Here is a 7,688-nt window from a genome sequence, read left to right as displayed (position 1 = left end):
AGGAAGCAGTGTGTGTCCTATCTTCTGTGTAATGTGTGTATGCTGTCTATGCTGCAGGAAGCAGTGTGTGTCCTATCTTCTGTGTAATGTGTGTATGCTGTCTATGCTGCAGGAAGCAGTGTGTGTCCTATCTTCTGTGTAATGTGTGTATGCTGTCTATGCTGCAGGAAGCAGTGTGTGTCCTATCTTCTGTGTAATGTGTGTATGCTGTCTATGCTGCAGGAAGCAGTGTGTGTCCTATCTTCTGTGTAATGTGTGTATGCTGTCTATGCTGCAGGAAGCAGTGTGTGTCCTATCTTCTGTGTAATGTGTGTATGCTGTCTATGCTGCAGGAAGCAGTGTGTGTCCTCATCTTTCCTTCTCTCACTCCCTGCATGTCTAATGTAAGGAACAATATATCTCTGCAGCTTGGATCCTCCAGCCGTGCAGTCATGCGTGCGCAGCTTTTAATAGACGTCATCGTTATACTGCCGAAGGCAAGCTCATTCATCTGAACACCACAGTCACATGATCATATCGTATTACAGCTAATGGAAACTTCTTAAGAAACGGTTACTGTTAACAATAACAATAAACGTAACAACGCAAAAAACGTCAATTTTACACAACATATGTATTTTTGTCTTATAAATTCCAACTTCAATGAAAAGCAAAATAATAATTCCCCCGACACCAGCAAACTCTTTGTAGGCTGTAAAATATTTAGTTGCAATTTAGTTTAAATCAGAGCAATGTCATTTTAAATAATGTCCTTTATTTTCTAAAGACTGGTTTTACAGTCTTTGACGCGAAATACCTGTGCATGCATGAGTGAAATCATACACCTGCTACACATGGCGTGTGCATGTCACTGACTGCATATATATATATATATATATATATATATATATATATATATATATATATATATATATATATATATATATATATATATAGGAAGCATATGTGTTTATCTTCTGTGTAATGTGTGTATTGTCTATATTCATTATTAGGGGAGACCCTGTCATGTTCATTCAAGGGACGATTGAAACAGTGTTGAAGAATATTATTATTTAAATACAGATGACTATAGTACACGATTGCAATGGGAATTTCAGATTATGGTAATATGAATATCACTGTATGCATTATTACATATTATAGTTATGCATATCACACTGTATGACATTTCCCCAATAATAACGAATCTCAGTAGCTGAAAAAAGAAGCAATGAGGAACATTTACATGTGACTAGGTTCAAAAAATAATGATGAGCAGTATTTAAACCGGGAGCAGATCTCGAAATGTATTTATTTGAAGAAGAGAATAAAAGCACACTAATATTGTGGATTGATTTGATTAAACCGTCATTATAATATATCGTTTAAAAACATTATTATTACAGACATTTAGCAGAAGAATAATTACATTTATTACAACCTGGGCACGCAGACTGCACGGCTGGAGCTTTTGGCAAGCCGTTTCAACATTTAATCCTCAATTGCCAATATCAGCAATTCTAATACTGATATCAGTAATGCATATATATTTATATATTTGATATCAACAATTCTCAATGTTATTTTTTATATCAAAAATAGAATTGTTGATATCGGAAATACAGTTGTGGATATCAACAATTAAATTGTTGATATCAAAAATAGAATTGTTGATAACAGAAATACAATTGTTGACATCAAAAATAGTACATTTTATTTTGATATCAACAATTCTATTTTTGATATGAAGAATGGCATTTTTGATATCAAAAATACGATTACAATACTGATATCAAAAATGCCATTCTCGATATCAAAAATACAATTCTCGATGTCAAAAATGCCATTCTTGATATCGGCAATTGAGGATTAAGCGCTAAAGAGCGCCGCCGCGCCGCACACTCCTCTCTCAATGTGCGCACTCGAGCTGCACATTCTTAGTTTGTGAGTGGTGTTGAAACCGAGGCTGCAACGTCATGCTCAAAACTCTCCACCTCACCCGAGAGAGAGAGAGAGAAAGGGAAAGGGAGAGAGAAGCGCAGCTTTGCAGAGACGCAAACAGATTGGAGCCGCAGAGACAGATTGTGAGTACTCTGTGTCCGGGTAGATTTTGATTTAACTTTGTAATAGTAGCCGGCGGTGTAAGCCGTCGTTATATCGCTGCGGTTGGCGTTTAACAGTGGCGGAGTCCCGCCCGTGAGACGGCAGGGCGGTAACAGTTGGGTAAATGGACACGGAGTCCGGTTTATTAAATCATTTTTAAACACAGCCGATTTACGGAAGAGCAGGTCAAATGTCTAAAATATGGCGGAGCCAGACTGAAACAGGCCAACTCCTCCTAATATTTTCTTTTACTTGACAGCATTGCCTTTCGTGTCGGTCCCCGAGGTCCTCTTCAAACTTTTTGGCGTTTTTGAAGTATTGTTAGGCTAAGCCTCCCCTGGGTGCAAGGAGGGCAGGGGCGATGGCGTTTTGTGATTTATTTTTTACCTTGTGATAGGGTAAAGTTATAACGGAAATGGAAAAGTTGTCAGATTGTGTAGTTTAAAAATGTGCATTTTCTGGTTCCTCATCACACCGCCCGATCCATCCAGGCCCGCCTGTTTTAATATGTATTAAGGGCGTTGAGCTCTTAAAAAAATGAAATAATCCAACGTTAATGCAAAATTTCATGTTGTTTTTAGGACATGTACTGACGCTTCTGTAAGCAAAGCAGTCGCTAGGGGTTTATGTCTGACTGAGACGAGCCCCGCCTAGTTCAGTTTATACTGTGAGGATATCTGTGTTGTTTCTTAAAACACCTATTGTATGAAATGTTGTTGTTTTTTTTTTTTTTTTTTTTCTCTCAACATACAAAATAATGTCGAATAATGACAAATAATGACAATATCCACAAAAGCTTACAGAGCGGTCTTTGAAGCGTGGTTTGCCTTGTCAATTAAATAACGTAATTGAAGCCTCTGCCCCATTTCGTTAACGTACCAGTAGATAGTATTAATGATCGTACTGACATAAACCTGATAAAAACCGAGAATGATCGACGAACGAGTTGGACAGTTAGTATTTTGTGGTGGTTGTATTAAATACACGTTTGTTTAGACGTGTGTTTAATTGAGTTATTTAAAGAACGGTACACTAGACACTGAGCCAGGCGTGTGTATAATGCTAAAATGCCGGAATGTTGTTAATGCTGAATTATTGATTTGTCTACTGTTTAATAAGGGCCTGTCCAAAAATCAGAGACGACTGCAATTTAAATTGTGTAGCGAAGGGGTATTCTCATGCTGTGTGGGTAGGCCTTGCATGTAGTGATGGCACAGCTAAACTTTTCTACTGTAACAGCATATTTGACAATGTACTGTACAACCAAAATAGTGTAATTTTATTTTCACTTAAACAAATGGTTTTAAAATAGAAGTGGTTGCTGTCTTAGTGTTTAAAGCCCAGTGTTTGTGTATGTGTAGTTGTGAAGTGTTTTAAGATTAGACGATTGTGATGCTTCAGATGTGCTGATAGTGCAGCTCTGCCTCCCAACATTGTATTGGGATAAGGTTAATTTGAACTTGTGCAGTACGCTGATTTGTGCTGACAGTGAAAGAGAAACGTGACAGTTCCATTTAGTATGCGCCAGTCATCTATTCATTGTAGTATATTTCTTTTTTGTTTTTTTTTAATCTTGGTGTTTTAAAATGAAAAGTTGCAGTGTTTAAAAAAAGCCTTTTATATGTATAATTCAGGAGAAAAAATGTGCTTGCTCAAAATGTATTTCCTTGAAATGTTATCTGCAACAGTTAAAACTTGCCAAATAAATTCCATAGGTTCAGAGCAATGTAATTGTTGGGTTGGGGCCCATGTGTTGTCCATGGGGTTTTCCTGTGGCAGCCTTTGTACTCCATTCACTGCAATTGAAATGTTATATTGTATGCAATTTCTTCAATCTATGCAACTTAAAGGCTCAACTGCCACACGCAAAACTGTTTCATTTTAGAAATATTTATATATTTAGTCCACAGTAAACATAAAGGGATCATAGATACATTAAGGAGCATTGAAACCTGTAAAATCACATGTAAAGTGTGCAAATATAGTGATAAAGATAAACGTGAAATCACAAATAAATATGTAAAAGAATACAGAACCACAAGTATGAAAGGAAATAATTCAGCACTTTACAACAGACACACCATGGATGACCTAAAGTTTGTGGTTCTAGAAAAAATTCAAATTAGATAATGTCCAGTATAGAAGAATAAAAGAAAATACATGGATAAACAGACTAGATACCATAGTGCCTGAAGGTTGAAATAGAAGGAACAGTCGATCGTTACATCATTAGCTATACAGTGAATGACATCATAAAGACATTAGATTTAAGAGAAATAAATGTGTGGTTACCATGGCATGAAAAGCTTTATAAATACCTCCAGTGTTTGTTTTCAAACAAACTTCCCCTTGACAAAGGCATGTTAAACATACCGGAACGCTGGGGAAGTTGGCTCTTTGAGCAAATAAAGTTTGACATCTTTTTCAGGATGCAGTTGCAACATTTAAGTTTCTGAGATCGGCTAGTAATTCCGCGTCTTGAGGTAGTAGTTAAAGTTTCTGTAGTTTACCTAACATGGCTATACTGGCTGGAATGTGTTTCTGTGGTGGAGATGTTTGGTAATAATATCAATACTGCATGTCGATGTTGTGAAACCAGGTGGATGATTTTAAACTCTAAAGCAGGAACTTGCTAAGGACTATAGCCTGTTTTCTGTATATTGCTTATGCCACCTGAATTGTAAAAAAATTAGATATCCACTTCTGAATGTGGTGTGACATTTGAGGCTATTTTTCTCTGTCCTTTACAAATAATGCCTTCTGCCTTGAGAAAGGAAAGTTTTGTGGAGCAAATTAAACGTGATTCAATGACTGTATAGCCCCTGGCTGCTTTAGGTTGTCTTTCAGAGTATGTATTACTAAACCTGTTCCCTTGCTGTATATTGCACAGCAGAGGTAATTTGCGCTGTCTGAAACGACAGTATAAATAGTCAAAATGTCTGGGAGGTTGCTTTGTTCATTTTGTGTGATAGCTCTGTCAATAAAACGTTGACTGTTTGCAGTAAGGGGTTGTGATGGGCTGATCGTAGACTTGCAAACAGCTGAACGGGCACAGCAGCTTGTGAGGGCCAAAGCAAACACAGTGGGAATGGAGGGTCACTGGCTTGGGCAGCATACCTTTGCAAATATTTCTTTGTGGTTTATTTATTTTCCTCAGAAGCCTGTGGGTTCTTTATCTGCATGCCCAGCGCTGATATGTGACAAGTGTAGTCTGTGTTTAAAACCCAAAATAAAGGAACAGATGGAAATATTTTTGTAAGGTGTTGTGTATTGCAGTCATGACCTTTACGTTCAAGTTGTGTGTAAGGCATGACAAGTGGTTTCTGTAATCTTATTGGATCATCTTGCTTGTACACTTTACAAGACTTTGTTTATCTCAATGTTAATCTCGTAGCGTGATCAAAGTAGAGCTTGCTACAGCAAGGATCAAGCTAACTAGCTGATTTGCAACTCTTCTAACAGTCAGAAGAAAGAGACAATTTGCCATTATTTAAATTACTGTAATTATAATAAAGTTGATGTAGCCAACATAGTAAGATTGATTACAAAAAAAAAATGATCCCACAGTAAAACGCATTAGGCAGTAGTAAGAATCGACGTCTTCTGCTGCATTAATGTCTTAGGGTACCCTAATTGTTTCGGTTGTGTTTTGTAGTTTTTGTTTCTAATGGGTGGTTTTCTGTTACAAAACCTAGGCATGAGGAAGTTTTTAAATTTGTCATGCCGCTTGGCCTACAGTTTATTCACGTGATTTTTGCAGAAGGGTCATTACAGTTGAAGTGGACCAAATTCTGGAGAGGCTTTCCGGCACTTTTCTACAAGTGGTGTAGGGTTCCAGGGTAGGTGTGTGTGCTTGTCAGGGAAGGGCAGTGTAACTCCTAACCACGTGGTGAGAAAGTGTCTGAAGGTGGTACAGAAAATGATCATTTTGAAGGAGGTGGCCTGTCTGTTTTATGCACTAGCACTTTTCTCTGTAAATATCAGTAGGATAGGATTCCTGTAAAGTGATCATGCCTTCAGAAATGCAGTTATAAATGGGCAACAAGTTGGTCGCTATAATAATACCCGTGTTATATATATATTCATATATGATAGTATATATATATATATATATATATATATATATATATATATATATATATATATATATATATATGTGTGTGTGTGTGTGTGTGTGTGTGTGTGTATATGTATATATGTGTATGTATATATATATATATATATATATATATATATATATATATATATATATATATATATATATATATATATATATATATATATATATATATATATATATATATATATACAGCTCTGGAAAAAATTAAGAGACCACTGCAAAATTATCAGTTTCTCTGGTTTTACTATTTATAGGTATGTGTTTGGGTAAAATGAACATTTGTTTTATTCTATAAACTACTGACAACATTTCTCCCAAATTCCAAATAAAAATATTGTCATTTAGAGCATTTATTTGCAGAAAATGACAACTGGTCAAAATAACAAAAAAGATGCAGTGTTGTCAGACATCAAATAATGCAAAGAAAATAAGTTCATATTCATTTTTAAACAACACAATACTAATGTTTTAACTTAGGAAGAGTTCAGAAATCAATATTTGGTGGAATAACCCTGATTTTCAATCACAGCTTTCATGCGTCTTGGCATGCTCTCCACCAGTCTTTCACATTGATGTTGGGTGACTTTATGCCACTCCTGGCGCAAAAATTCAAGCAGCACGGCTTTGATGGCTTGTGACCATTCATCTTCCTCTTGATCACATTCCAGAGGTTTTCAGTGGGGTTCAGGTCTGGAGATTGGACTGGCCATGACAGGGTCTTGATCTGGTGGTCCTCCATCCACACCTTGATTGACCTGGCTGTGTGGCATGGAGCATTGTCCTGCTGGAAAAAACAATCCTCAGAGTTGGGGAATATTGTCAGAGCAGAAGGAAGCAAGTTTTCTTCCAGGACAACCTTGAACCCAGACGTGAACCCCATTGAATACCTCTGGAATGTGATCAAGAGGAAGATGAATGGTCACAAGCCATCAAACAAAGCCGAGCTGCTCGAATTTTTGCCAACATCAATGTGAAAGACTGGTGGAGAGCATGCCAAGACGCATGAAAGCTGTGCTTGAAAATGAGGGTTATTCCACCATTTCTGATTTCTGAACTCTTCCTAAGTTAAAACATTAGTATTGTGTTGTTTAAAAATGAATATGAACTTATTTTCTGCATCTTTTTTGTCATTTTGACCAGTTGTCATTTTCTGCAAATAAATGCTGTAAATGACAATATTTTTATTTGGAATTTGGGAGAAATGTTGTCAGTAGTTTATAGAATAAAACAAAAATGTTAATTTTACCCAAACACATACCTATAAATACTAAAACCAGAGAAACTGATAATTTTGCAGTGGTCTCAATTTTTTTTCAGAGCTCTGTGTATGTATTTATGTATGTATATGTGTATATATATATATATATATATATATAATATAGATAGATAGATAGATAGATAGATAGATAGATAGATAGATAGATAGATAGATAGATAGATAGATAGATAGATAGAATAGATAATTATCTATATAATAGAGTATATC

The 7,688-nt window shown here is 36.1% G+C and overlaps 1 protein-coding gene across 2 annotated transcripts in view; it reads left to right on the top strand.

The window, feature by feature from the left end:
• The first annotated feature begins 1,965 nt into the window (after window positions 1-1,965).
• The window catches only part of LOC121320084 (ras-related protein Rap-1b), a 39,932-nt gene continuing 34,209 nt past the window's right edge, over window positions 1,966-7,688 (top strand). Inside the window, exon 1 of one of the 2 annotated variants that reach the window (XM_041258264.1) lies at window positions 1,966-2,063. The gene's annotated coding sequence lies outside the window, so the exon portion shown is untranslated. Of the gene's footprint in view, window positions 2,083-7,688 lie in introns of both variants that reach the window. The other variant, XM_041258267.1, reaches the window with a different exon arrangement.

The sequence above is a fragment of the Polyodon spathula genome, chromosome 8, assembly GCF_017654505.1.
Source record: "Polyodon spathula isolate WHYD16114869_AA chromosome 8, ASM1765450v1, whole genome shotgun sequence".
Classification (NCBI taxonomy): Eukaryota; Metazoa; Chordata; class Actinopteri; order Acipenseriformes; family Polyodontidae; genus Polyodon; species Polyodon spathula.
Note: the sequence above shows the minus strand (reverse complement) of the source record. Positions and strands in the feature narration are given on the sequence as shown.